Raw genomic sequence first — 15,713 nt, 5'->3', positions numbered from 1 at the left:
ATGTTTTATGAAATATGCACATATATATTGCCTTTATTACATAAGTCATTGTAAGCCAAATGCTATATATATATATAGTAGCCTCTTTTATTTTCTGGAGGTTCCATTCAACCCGGTTCAAAGAATACACACATTTCATATATACATTAATACCAACATAAATGTAATAGATAATTTGTAAATGTATATGAATGGTTGGTGTTCTTTTAGAATTTTCCCTATGCCTTTTTTTCTCGGTTTGAATATGTAGTACTAATGATTAAACTATTTTATACTTGTACCACAATTCTCTATATACATACACATTATCCTGTTTTCTATGAATTTTCTGATTCTATTAATGGGGAACAATTTTATTCATGCTCCGTAATTTGTAACTTATCCTATTATACGTAAATACAAATGTAATGTGCCTTCTATTTTGCTGCAAAGAATATAATATTGTTGTATACGAATAATATCTATATATATGATCGGTATATTGTGAAATTTAGGCAACATATTATTTACGTGTATGGCTATTGTTATCATGCATTTATTCTATCAAAAGGATAATTGAACTTCTTATTCATCTACAGGCAGGTACATTATCTTTTTAAAATTATTTTTACTGTAATGCTCATTCTTTCTACGTAATTTTCCCCGCCATTCATAGCGCCGTTATAAATACATATATGTAGTTTTCATTTATTCCACCATTTCACCATCCTCTTCATTATTAACTGGTTCTAATTGAATAACGAGTGATTATCTGTTATCTTTTGAAATAGTCTTTTGTTTTAGGCTGAAGAAGAGGACAAATTAGGTACACGGTACACTTTTTTCATAAATAATTCCTATTTATTATTGTTGTCTGGACCATGGAATATGTAGGTGAATTTTGCAGCCATTTTTTTAAAATGTTATCTGTCTTCGGCATACTTTCCACATCACCTCATATGTGTTATTACCATTGCTTTCTACTCATATTGATGAGGATGATGATGATATTTTATTGGATACTAGCAAAGAAAAATGAATTAGTCAGTTAACTGACAAAAAGACAAACATAACATGTAAATACCAAGTTTTTAATTCTTCATTTTAATAACACTATTACAAATATTAGTGCTACTATAATTATTATTCCTAACTTTTTTCATAACACAGTTTTCGTTCAATAAATTTTGATAGTCAAATCTAAATAAAAACTAATTATATTCTTTCTTTTATTTTAACGATTGTGATCCTTCCGTTGAGGTGGTTACTTGGGTCTTTGTAGTGAAAAAAATTTATTAAACCCCCACTTCCGATGCACGATTAGTTTGATCAAACAGCTCATTTAATATTTTACATAGCACACTTCATTACCAACTAATAAAGTCGCTCCTAAACACTACACGTAAATGTGAGTATAATCGATACATCTAAAGTTTGATATTAATGATCGACTAGAAGAGTTCCTGTACAAATAAAGAAAAATCTGATCAAAAAGAAGGATAGGTTATTTGTATTCCCGCTAAAAGTAGTTAGTGTTACATAAGTTATTTGTCTCAAACAGTTGTGCTCGGAGATCGAGTTAGCTTGTTCTCCTTTAAAAGATCAGTTACTGTACAACGCACTTTTCCGAGATAAATAAATATTTCTTTCTATTCCAAGTACCTAGATCTTCCATCAAAACAGTTATATTGAACCTATCTTTTGTTTCTCCTCTATTCGGGATTACATATTGGAGTTATTTCCTTTTTGTGCCTGAATTATGTATTCCACTCAATATGATTAAGTTGTCAAATATTCCTCTTATCGTTCCAAGAGGACTTAGTCGAAACAAATCAAGATCGGTTTGTCTTAGAAGTTAGGCACATAAAATAAGTCTCAATTTTTGTGGAATTTAACTTATTTGGGCCTACTTGCAATGAGTAAATCTACTCAATTAATAACTTTAGATAAACCACGTGACTAATGAAATGAATTTCTACTTTTCACGTGCATTGTGCTCTATTTTATGATCATATTTGAAAACTAAACATTATTGCTTGTCATATAATTCCTGACAGGCTTTCAAGTCAGAGGTCTCTAGTTTTGTAAGATGTCACTCACAGTTCTAATTCCTTAGTAATAACCGAAAGGTATAAATTATTAATCGATTAAGGCGATTCGATAAAAATCGTATATTAGTTGCATAAAACTTCGCTTAGTACTTGTAAAACCTGACTTGGAATTCAAAATCACTGTCCACATAAAAGTGTCTTGGTTTTTAATTCAAGGAAGAATATTTAAGAACCTGTCATAAGGTGAATATAATGTACTGCAATACTTTATATTCTATTATTGAAGAGCAGTCACTGAAAAGCATACTATATACTTAAATCAGTATAAACAGTAACTGTGATTTAGAGATGTTTGTCCAACTACCTGACGCTGCTTATAGTGGCTCTCGGGTACCAGTTTTTTTTCACATACTCTGGAGATACTTGTTCAGTAATCACTTGTCTGATTGCTTTCATCCGATTCTCATTACTAACAGATTACTTGGTGATGTTTATCATAGCAGATGAAAATTTTGATTTCATCTCCAAAATACTAACCTATGGTCTGGCCATCAGTGCACTGCAAGAGACTGAGTTAATGGGTTACTAAAATTTTTGTTTTGAAATTTGAGAATTATTTCTCCGATAACTACATATTAGTCTTTTGAATGAAGCCAGAACTATCGAAGGAGAATAATAAGAATTCATAGTTTCTCAACTGTCGATTACGTCTATACATGTACTGAAATGTAACATTGCTGTATGATGTAATATGAAGGAATCGACGTTGATGACTGAAGGAATTAGAGTAACAAAGATTATCAGTATTAATTATATATACATAATTTTACCGCGCTCGTAGACTCAGTCCGAAGGAAAGCTTGGGAGTGGAACTTGCTCTCATTAAAATCCGTCTACGTGAAAATGCATACCCACCGAAATTCATCGAGTATCCCAAAACAGTGTAATTGAGTTAATATCATCCAATAAACCTTGACCATAGATTGTCTAAACTTGTAGTTTTCCCGGATGGGTTTCATGTGCGTGATAAAATGTAAATTAGTGATGGTTTTCTAAAACATAATAATAGTAGAAATAAAATGTTTAGGTTAACATTTCTCTACAAGAGCTTTATAAAACCAATTGAAACGTTTTGAACTAAAAAAGCCATTCATGTTACAGTTGTTGAATGATTAGTTCACTTACCAAGCAACTCAAATTTGATGGATTCTAAGATTTTGTCACATGAGAAATAACATGTAAAATGTACATATAAATGAAAGTGTTTCATAGGAATATAATGCAAATTAAGGGACTATTAAATAATATGAACCACTCTGGCTGCTGATGTAGTCGGATTCTGTATACTTGTAAATCTCGATGACACCATCTTAATGTTAGTTATACATTAATTAACGACTGGATAAAATCTACAAATATGAAATCGCATTATTCATGTTTGGCATATTCCACCCTACACATAAGGAAATGTTAAATTCATTTTATATAGTATTGTTACTACTACCTTTTACATCTGAAATTTAAATTAACAGATATTCAGTATATAAAATACTGTACAGAGGAGACGGATAACGTTTATATTCTCTTTTCTACCCTGTCCTACCATGCGACAGATATACGGGAAATTATAAACGAAACTGATAATCTGGTAAAATAACAGTCATGTTCTAGAATCTATTTATCTCCTTTCAATAGTATCTCCAAAAGAAATGCATACTCACTGACCATTTGTCGCTTAATGAAATTTGCTTGTTTTTGTCAAAGTAAATGGATTACTGATTTTGCTCTTGTCATACAATGTATTTCAGTGTTATAAAACACAGTCTGTCCGATAGATACATCATATAATACCACAACATACTTGTAAAATGTTTGAAATACTTTTGAATTAATTAACTTTTTATCATATATTTGTACAATTTGTCGAATAAAAACTAAAAATTTCAAAAAGTAACATGAAAGGAATTACTTATTGGGTGATTGTTTGGTGTAAGTGTGTACTGGGAGAAAACAAGGGACGCCCGAACTGAGTTCATGACGTCGGACTAAGCCATGTAAATGTGGACAGATTACTTTGTTGGTGTCTATCCGATCATCATAACTAATTGTTCGGGACTGGGTGACATTAGTCAAAATCGTTCTGTCTTCCCTCAGATACCGAGCTTCGAAAACTCCTGATACTTCCTTTTATGTTTGATCGCTTTCATTACTTCTGATATTGTTGCTTCTTCTACTTCTGTGACACTTGTCTTGATAAGTTCATCTGGTTCTGCTGATGACGATAGACATTTGCTTCAGGTGCTGTGTTGCATATGACTGAGTTACTTATCACTATTACCCTAAGATGACAATAACTAATGTGAAGCCGACTAAAACTTTTCAGTTTCCCTTCTAACTGCTTGTAAAATAAATTTTATAACAGTTCCATGACTATTTCATCATAGTTAAGCTATTTGCATGACTAAATATTTTGTAATTCTTTTAGGAAATAATCAATACTCATTGTATAGACCGTTACCAAACTCTAACCAACTGAATAATGTAAATTCATACTTCTTTAATTAAATTTAGTTATCATCTGAGTTATTTAATTCCTTCGTCAATTTTCTTGACAATTTATACAAGCCTATAAAGAACATGGAATTTAATTTTATTGAAATAGATTTTAGCGAAAAAGTAACAGTAGTACCAATACATTGTTAACTCATGTGTCTATCATCCTATACTGTTGTTAATCGATATGTGTAAAATATTAATAATCATTAATGAACGCAGTAAAATACCAAAAGTGTCTTTATTTCATTGAACTGTTTCATTGTTGAGGGATAAACATAATATACTGTTTAATTTATGTCGATGATTTGAAACTAAATAAACTGTATTAAGCCTCACTTGAACCGTGATGTGTGCTACTTATATCCACATCAGTAGTGTATAACGTAGTCAGGATTAGAATGTCTGGCAGCAGAAGGTCAAGAAAGAAAGAACGGGAACAGAAAGCAATTGATATGAAAATGCAGGAACAATAAAGTCTGAGACGATTGATCGATATTTGCAAAAGGGACAGTCAAGTTTGAGACAATTGATTAATATTTTGAAAATTAAGTATTTACTGTATGGTTCTCAGATTTTACTAAGATGTTCTGTAATTTTGTGTTTGAACACATTCGATTGACCTTACTTGTGTTTTCCTTCACTATAGAACGTTTATTAAATATATAGTTTTTAATAGTTGAATTCATGAGTCGATATAAGGCAAATCACCATTGAGAACCTGGAAGCGCTGGACATCTGTTTCGTTGACTCAGGAATTCAACTACTAAAATTACTACAATCTTCAATTACCCCATTCTGATCAAACTATGTAATTGTTATGAAGGGGTCTTGTACTATTCTTTTTCCATTTATGCTGTAAACATATAGAATACAAGTAATGTGTAGCGGTAACTTGTATTGAGAATTTACTATTGCATTCAAAAATATAGAACTATGTGAATCGATTATTATTTTTTCTAAATTAATTTACATAGATTTCTAAATAAAAGATGTATTAAAGGTTTGATAAATGTCATCTATCAGAACATTTTTAATTAATTTTATCTCCTCAGTAGACTGAGAATTACTTATTCTTATAGAGACTGGTTCTGTTGAGTTAATTTTTAATATTCATACTTTTATTCACTGTTTAGAGAATGAAGAGAACTGTAACGAGACAATATGACATATATAGCAACGTAGATTCCGTAAATCTAGAAGATAATACTCCGAGATTTGCTTAAGTCATTAAAAATCAGTTTCACCATACTATTTTTTACTGTGATCACAAGTTCAAAAGTCAATAAAACTAGAACATGATACATGTGTGTGCTGATGAGATATTTTCATGCCATTTTTAAACAACTTATTTTCAACTGATTCAGCTACTTCACCTTAAGTAGTATTTATGATACTTATTAAGAATCAATTTCTAAGGATTTACAGAGTCGGAAGAGATCTGTGAATGTTAGATACCTAATTGGTAGTTTAATTCATAAAACTATTCTTTTCATTTTTTGCTCGCCTACGCTTATAAAATTCATTTCCTTCTGTTACATGAACTGTTTTGTAATTATTTTGGTAAAACCACAGTTTTACTCATAAGTAGTTTATATTATTCAATAAAAGGTTTTCTATAAACCTAGAATACATTGTTATAAGATCGCATGATTGAATCGAATAGGTGATCTAGTATTTCTAGCTGAAAGGAATCATTGTTGTGAAAAACGGTTAATTCCATGGTTGTTTTTACAAAATATTTGGACATTTAGTTTGTTGATAAGTACATATATATAAGAACTCAATAAATAGTTTCATTTTCTTAACAATTTACCTCACCAACTGTAGTACTTTTTGTATTATTATTAACTGCATCATAATCGCTAGTTTCATTAGTCCTTAAGTATACTCGTTTTTACTTTTTAAACTTAAACCTTGGAGCGGGAACCAAGTTATTCTATTACATATGGTGCATGTTTGTAGATGAAATAATCTTTGAAAAGTACATTTTTGAGGCTGACTTCAAATGTACCTATACACGCCAATTTAATTTGTCGATTTTTTTAATCAACAAATAAAATTGTTTCTCTGGGTTTCGTTATTGTTCTCATTGCTTAAAATAAGCCATTTTAAATGGAATACTGTTTCAGTTAGAAGTACAAATTTTCATATAGCTTTTCATTTTTCGCTTACTTACATACTGTTAGTTTATTAATGACAGTTAAAAATATACTTAAGATCACTCTTATCATGAAAGAATGAAATATTTAAAATGAGTTTATCGGTAGATTTTATGTTAAATCAGTCAAGTGATATCAGTCTGATATTCCTACTTCCATTAACCGATGATAGATTTTTTTCTCAAATAAGGAAATGTATGATTGAATAGTTCACATTCTAGTAATTATCCTAACTCAACTCTTGGACTATATTGTAATACACCAAAAGAAAAATTAATAAACACCTAGATTGAAATTCAATTTATGAACAATATTCTCCTTTCTCGTTTATATTTTGGTGATTTATTCTATTTTCAAACTTTATTTTCTCAAGATAAACGTCTTTCCCCTGAAGTAACCGAATAATTTAAAGTACTATTGATGTCACGAATCAACTTAATTTAGATATCCGTTTAAAGCAGAGAGGGACTAGATGGGCATCTTTAACCTCACTACAAGGTGCCGAATCCAGAACTTTCAGTTTCATATGCAAACGCTAAACTTCTAGACAACTAAATTGGCGTGTGTACATGTCTAACTTCAATCAATCGACAACACTGGGCAGCCATTTCCCATTGTATTTGGAGGGTAACTGCCTCACATCCAACATGGTTAAACACCGATGGTCATGGATTCTTACTGGAATTACGGAATTATGTTCTAAATAATAGTCACTTATAAGCACAAGATAATTATCGGCATATAAATGTTTATAGATTATTGAAAATTGTTGATATCAGTAACATAGAGCAATATCTACAAAATTTTATACTAATTATCTAAGATATCAATCTACTAAACACACATGAATTTCAATTCACTTGGTATTATTTGGTTGAATCTTCCCATTGATGTTTAGGACTGCAATTGATCAGTCTCTTATTGGCCATCTGTACATACTGTACGTATTGAATTGATATTGTTTTAATTCACAAACATTATAAAAAAAAGTGGATATTAGTTAGCAGCGGAATAGAGAACACGCGTTTCGTCCTATTCGGCACTCGTCAGCCGTACGTACCTACATCTCGGAGTTGATGTTCACTCTGGGACTCGAACCCAGACCGTTCGCTTTAAACGCCATCACGTTATCCACTTAGCTACTGAGTCCTGGTACCAACTTGCTTGTGCAATGGGGTGAAGTTATATTCACTTAGTGTTGTTTACTTGTATCTTCCCATCCAGTTGACGAGTCCCAAATAGGAAGAAACGCGCGTCCTGGATTCCACTGCTAGCCACTATCCATCTTCGCTTATATATAAATTTCAACTAAATATGCCGCAATCTATAGTGCAATTATAAAATTATGGAACAAATGGAATGTTGATCATTTGCAACAAATATATATATAACAATGATATCATATGATATGTTCAATTTTCTTTCTTTGTGTTTAAAAATAAAGTTGACAAACAAACAGCATGCTGCATCTTATAGATTGTTTTCGCAGATTTATCTCTGAATAATATGTTTATACTTTTTTTTCGCATAAAAAGCAAACATGTTTTATTTTGTGAAACATGTGACCTTTAAAAATTTTAAATAACTTAGTTGTTCCTTCGATTCCAATGCACGTACTTAAAAAAACATCGAAGTGGATTTTAATATTATGAGCAGAATAATACTAATTGATTGATGATTAGCTTATGAATGTTTCTTATCTGAATGATAGCAGTGAATAGATTTGTCACCAAACGTAGCCCTAGTACTCAGAATAGTTGTGAAATAATTCATTTATCGGATTTTTGATAATTTATTCTATTTGAAAACATCTTTTCATCGTGAATTAGTCAGCTGAAGATCAAGAACAAGAGGCAGTCTGTTTTGCTGTAGCTCATGACTCCTCAAAAGTGTACACCCATTCACATGGTAGAATTCTTGACTTATTAACCTAATAACAACCATTAAAATATATTTAATAATTTGAAACTTAGTTTGACTGTTTCCTAAAGCTGATTTTCTCATATTTAGATTAAGATAATCTTTTTGAGTTATTTTAAAATAAGAGTTAGATTACTTTTGGAGTTTTTATCCAGCTGATGCTTTCCCACAAAAAAGTATATGGATAAGTTAGTTTTCATTTCGTAAAAGAGATTTCTGTGAAGTGGATTACATTGTTAAAAAGATAAAGGAACACTCAGAATAATCGAATTGAAACTGTCAAGTGTAACTTCATTTTTTAAGTTTACTAATTGTCCTTTAAGTTTAATCATCAGTTGTTGTTGTATTGATGTGGAACTCAATGTATATCAATCATTAAATTTATCTATGACAATGTAAGCTCATCCAATTTACAAATGGTTTCTCTTCTTGTGTCAACCAGTAAATGAAGTATAGCTCTTTAATTAACCCACTTCCTAAGCGTATGAGTCATGCTATCAATAATGTATATATTTGTAAGTATAACAGTCAACAAAAATGTTAATTTAAAGGGGACTATGATACTCATGCTTATCTAATTTATTATTCTGAAAAAAACAGTAATAAGAATGAATAACGATTCATTTTATGATAATAAGTCAAGTACCTGGGTGTTTCCTGATTCAAATAGCATTTTATCAATTTATAAACTACCAAAAGATAGAAGCTTATTGTTTTTCTCTGCATTAGTGTAGGAGTCACTAACAATGTGACCTCACTGGGAATGACGGTCTATCAGTTCTATTAGTTTTTGACGAAAGTAATCCTCAAGTTGGATGATTTCCTGTGAAACTCATATCTAAGTAACTATTATGTGTTTACCAGTGACTAGTTTGAAAGGAATTCTTGAACTTCTAGTTGAAGTTCATAAGTTGGATTTAATCACTTGGAAAGTGAGAAAATAACGCAGAATTTGGAATGAATGGTTATTAGGCTTGCAATGGCTTAGTCTGGTACCATTAAATCAGTAATGACCTTGTTTGTCCATCGCTATCCTTGAGTCCGACCATGACCTACCCAATTTTCTGCTAGCTATCCTGATGTCTCGATTAAATGACTTGGTATGAGAACGTCAACTGGCTACGGAGAATGTTCTTTCCGAAGACTCAGAAGACGAGAGTAAGCCAGCCATACAAACTTTACATATATGACTTAAAAAATTTACATGATTAAATATATGAATAACTGGACCACATGGCTTCATAATTAAGAAATTAATGTGTCAGAGCTATCATTTAAAATATAAAACTTTAATAATATATATAATATCGAGGCAACATGCACGATATGCACATATGGCCAATAAGAGACTGATCAATTTTAGTCCTAAACGTCAATGGGAAGATCCAACCAAACAATACCAAGTGAATATATTTTTAATATAAAATAATTTGTCAAGAGAAGAAGATATGTTAACCGTTATTAGGTCAATTGAATGCTTTCAACTTGAGGTACATGAAAAATATAAACTAAGTATCGCTAATTACACAGTAAGAATTAAACTTAATGACGTCCCAACAATGATTTTCTCAGTAAATCCCTTTAATTTAGCCAAATCAGAATGATGTTGTGAATTGATTGAATTTGATAACAATGCACAGAATGCCATCTCTTTAGTCAGAAATCATTGTGCTCACGGTGTTACCTGAATATACTTTGTTCGATTTCGAGCTAAACTATGAAAGTTAGTGGGTTTCAAAATATGCTAACAGCTTCCTAGTGAATTCCATTTTCCTGTGGTTCACTAGCTCAATACAGTCTAAAATCAAAACTAACTTCGAATGAGAAAGTTTTCATAGACTTTCTATCTACATAAACTGGTATACCTAATGTCGATTTAATGATATGTTTTATTGATTTTCGTTGCATTCATTCATTCGGGAAAATCCTAAAACATATTAGATCAGATAAATTTTACATCGGATAGTAAATGTACAGAGGTAAATTTCGATGAGTATATTTGGGGAAATAAATTAAGATTTAAAAAGAAGCTTTTCAGCATAGTCAGAGAGAAGTATTCTACATGTTCTAAAATAGTAAAACTTACTAATAATCACAGATGCAGTTAATATTGAAGCACCTGACAGAAACTCATCAGTTTAGTTCTGAATATCAATCCGTGACAAAAACAAATTCTTCGAATAGAATTTAATACATCTATAGTGATAAACAACAACTAAAAGTTGGTAAAGTCACGTGTGTACGTTTTGTCACTTACAAAAGAATAAAGTTTAAACTATCGCAACAACCAAAATAGAAAATTACAGAACTTTGTAAGGTCGACGAATTAGTTTTGATTCTCCAACACCAAAAATAGTACACTAAATATCAACTGGTATATAGCTGAAAGAAGGGGTTCGGATTCACACAAGTAATAAATATACAGTGGTAAGATGTTTTGTATTTATAGAAAGGTAGAGAGCTATTTTAATCAGTTTTCAACTTTCTTACTCAAATAAATGAAAAATATCATACGTCTAATTTATAAATATTTCAAGAAAGTCAATAATCGGTCTATTTACAAAAGGAATGAATATGCACACAGCCTCATAGAAAATTTTCTGTCAAATCAATTTAGCAAATAGATAAAATTTGCTTATATTAATTTATGTTAAAAATTGTCAGAAAGTCATTACTTGACTTATTATAAGTACAACGAAATAGGACTTTTTAAAAAGCCGACAATTATTGCTACATACAGTCTGTCAGAGAGTTAGGATACAAAACTAATCAATAAACTAATCAGGACGATAGTTAAGCAAACATGTATAAAGTAATTGTAATATTTGTGATCATTCCCGATAGTGACGCAGTAGCAACATTTAATAATGTTTTGGTGGAAATCTTATGTTTCATTTGATGTGCTATGGAATTATCATCTAGGGCAAAAGATCTATTTAGTAGTCCTGGGTTTCAGATAGTTCCTCAATTATAACCAATTCTTGATGAAAAGTAACCTCAGATGGCGCTCTGTTTATGTAACTTTGCAGACATACGAGTGCTGACGAAAATTCATGCATTTCATAGATCTTATTAATTTCTACAGATGATTTGAATGCTGAATCATTTTACGAGAATCCAAAATGTTGGAAAAACTATTCAGACAGTTGTGTCCCAGTTACCAATATTTCGACTGTGTCACTCAAATCTTTCAATAATAGATATTCAACTTCAAGCATTTTGAGTATATTTTAAAGGTGGATGATTGAATATTGAAAATTAATGGACGACAAGCAGTTTGATAAATTTCCTCGTGAAACCCGATGAGGGATATCTATTCCTCAATGAGTACTGAAAAATCTTTTATACATGACGCATTTGTACTACAAAGGGATTTTTCGTTGATAATTATTTGCGTATCATATTGTGATCGTGTTGGACTGGTGACAATGTTCGGATAGGAAGTATTACTTCAAACTATTAAAATAAGCGTCTATGTTGAAACCCTGAAGAACGCACCAATTTAAAACATGCAATATCTATCAGAAAAACAATAAATTCAATGGTTTGTACTCCATATAATAATAGTTACTTGAAAGCTGTAATATGATTTAGTCAGCTCACCTTTGACTATTCATATTGTGTCAAAATCAAAAAATTCTCTCTAAAAGCTACATATAAATCAATAAAATATCGAAATACTATCATGAAAGACTTCCCTAAATTAGAATAAGTCGATTACGTTGGGAAATTTCTGTTAATCTTTCAGATAACTAAAAATCTCGAGTCCGTTTTCATCGAGTGATCCGTGTTTACCAGGTATTCGATTGTGAAAATCCTTTCTGATCCATTTCTGTTTCGTACCAACAAGCCAGATAAATTTTCGAATCCTCTTGGATAGAACGCTTATCGAATGACTTGTATAAGTGGCTCCATTAGAGCAGTTAAACTAGCAAATCAATGTAGAAGTATTCAGATGCGAGAGCTCGTCCTTCAGGAGACTACTGAACATTGGTCGACTGAATACCTTGAAGCAGAGAGGTGAATAAGAGTGTGCGAGAGAAGACAGAGGCGAATTTGTCAAATGGAGTAAGGGCCCAGAAAGGCGCAGGCTATTAATAGGACTCGAGTACGTATATGCGTGGGGGAAAAGAATGATTCATCGAGCGATATTTAAGCTATCAACGTTTAAGCTAGAGAGAGGGATATGCGCGTAGGCTGTCATGTGATTAGGCGTACACCTTTATACAGACAAGATAGTGATCATAGTAGTAAAAAGAAATAGATGAGTTGTTACTGGTTGAATAACATTGTCTGTTAAGTTAATAAAAGGGCTTAACAAAAATTAACCAAAATCGAAATTGATGGTAGGAGAGTTGCTATACTCTCACTCGGTGAACATACCAACACTGAAGACTGGAATGAGCTTAAAATAAACTAATAGAATTTACAATAAATCCACTTATATAGCTTTCAACTGTTGGTAGGTTTATTGTTAAGGCAGTATAAAAGAAGTGTAAGTTTACTAGTTTGACTTCATATCTTATGAAAGTGAAAGAAAGGTGAAAAGGAGAAAACATGGAACAATTAATCAGTAAACAAAAATGATGCACTTACAGTTAAGCATGAAATAAGTCAACAGCAATAAATAGTGGACAAGTGTGAATCCATGTCATTCTGGTTTCGAATGAATTGTATAACCCCCCGTGATCAAAATGCACTGTCTTAATGCTTTCGTATACCTAAAGTTTGTAAGGTTAAGCGTGGGACTGGTGAGGTCTATAAAACGGATAGTTATTGTATTTTATATGCTGGTCTAAAAGCGAGAGAACAGGATCCGATCTCAATCCTCAAACAAACTAAGAAGTTAATTAAACAATATGATAAGAAACCCTTGGTTTTTAAACGCTTCTGTCCTTCTTATTGGAACCGTTTTTGTTTATAAAAGCCATTGCACAACGAATACTCTTGGCCAATTTTATAAACCCACGTTACCAGCAGTAAACAAATAAAAATATTCACAAAAAGATAAATATTACTTGATCGTGATTGTCCACTATTAGTATCATGCTATCATAGTCACTAATACTAGTGGACGTTTGTAGATCAAGTTACAGTCTTGCTAACTAGGCTTAGTGAATTGATGTTGTAACTAATATTTTCTGATTTTAGGTAATAGGAGGTAATTGTAAGAAAGTCTTAAACCTAGGTCTCCTGTTGGTCTGGACTCATGAACTACCACCCAAGATTGTCAGATGCCTTTCTTATGACCAACCTGTTCATTAACGTTATATTTGTCTCCACAGGTCGCAACCTTATACTGAATTGTTTCGTCGTTCATTCATTCATTTTCTTTTCTTTTAAAAATCATTTATCTCTAACTTGAAAAAAGGAATCCATAAAAGACAGACAACAACTGGTTACATTTAGATAGAAATGTACGTAAGTAAAGTGCAGAAAAAATCAATTAAATATTGTTTTTCTCCGAAGATATTACAGATTTGACATATAATATATAGTGGGAAGTGATGTAACAAACTTCAAATGAAATAGAAGGAGAAAAAAGGAAAAATAACCGTTTTTGAAAAACTCTCAGACTATAAAATAAACATTAATAGATTAATGGAGAATGAATGTTTTTCATTTTCAGAATAATCAAAAGACTATTTATTCACCAAATTTGAAAATGTTATTTACATAAAATATGTATTAGGTCAGTATGCCAAAATGAAGATTATGAAGAAAATATCAAAAGGATATAATGTTGAAGTAAACCGATGTCTTATGAATAATTTCATTCATAGTTGTAACAAGAGGGAATGACAACTGTTTTGGAGAAAAAAAAATTGGAAAGACAATTCAATTGATGATAATGACAATATAATAATGGAAAAAACTAAAATAAAATAAATTTAAAAATAGGCGACAAATTTTAGAATATTTGCACCAAGTCGAATCAAGAGAATTACTTACATGAATTAGCATTTGATTCGTTATTAAATGGTATTTTGTTTAATGAACAACAGTAATTGAGTTCCGTCAACCAGGTTTGAATATTTTATTGTACAATTTGATCTGTGAAATTTCATCATCAGAACTAGACTCTAAGCAGTTTCGCGTCAGTAACCGACTCACGTACTCCAGAGTGTTAATAATTAATTGAATGGCTTTGGGTAATAAGTGGTATAGATTGTATCTCCGAGATAGAATGTTTTTTCTGTAGGTTAAAATATTTTGTATAGCTCGGCAATAAATCAAAGTTTGTGTTATAGGCTTTAGGACATATATTTTTGTGAGCTAAAGTATTATGGAGGTTTCAGGATGCGTGCTTTAAGTCTGCAAATTAATGACTGAATACTGAAAGAATACTTGATAAACCACGAATCATACGGGTTGCAATCATTTGAACATTAAGAATAAGCAGGAACAAAAAGTAAGAGTTCTTAGGAATAATCTCTTATCAAGTAATTGGAAAATACCATCAAATAAATCAGAAATACGTAAGGAAAACTTAAAACGCTGGAAATCATTCTTTATTAGTTGTTTACTTTCCTGTTATTCTATTGAGATTACAACTATTTCTGATCTATTTTCATGCAGTAGAGACTAAATTAAGTGGTAAGAAAATGAATAAACAACTACTTCACTTTTGTATCTTTCATAACGATTAGTCAATTACGAAAATATAAGCAATGTTTGGGTATTATGAGTGTAGTAAAATCCATACAACCTTTCAAATAACTAATGAACAGCTTTATTCAAATAAGAAACTGTACTAGACTGAAAGTTAAGTAACGAACGAAACTAATGATAGGATATATGGAAATATAAAATAAATACATTAATCAGAGATAGACAGTGGCTAGCAGTGGAATCCAGGACGCGCGTCTCGTCCTATTTGGAACTCGTCAGCTGGATGTACCTGCATCTCAGAGTTGATGTTCACTCTGAGACTCGAACCCAGTACCCTCACTTCAAACGCCATCGCGTTATCCACTCGGCCACTGAGTCCTGATAGCCACTGGCTTGTGCGATGGGGTGAAGTTTGAATTCACTTAGTATTGTTTGT

The 15,713-nt window shown here is 31.4% G+C and overlaps 1 non-coding gene across 1 annotated transcript; it reads right to left on the bottom strand.

The window, feature by feature from the left end:
* Positions 1–7,826: 7,826 nt before the first annotated feature.
* Smp_tRNA_01674_Sup_TTA.1.1 lies at positions 7,827–7,892 on the bottom strand. The gene has a single exon. It is a non-coding gene (tRNA).
* Between the last annotated feature and the right edge of the window lie 7,821 nt (positions 7,893–15,713).

The sequence above is a fragment of the Schistosoma mansoni genome, chromosome W (genome assembly GCF_000237925.1).
Source record: "Schistosoma mansoni strain Puerto Rico chromosome W, complete genome".
Taxonomy (NCBI): domain Eukaryota; kingdom Metazoa; phylum Platyhelminthes; class Trematoda; order Strigeidida; family Schistosomatidae; genus Schistosoma; species Schistosoma mansoni.
Note: the sequence above shows the minus strand (reverse complement) of the source record. Positions and strands in the feature narration are given on the sequence as shown.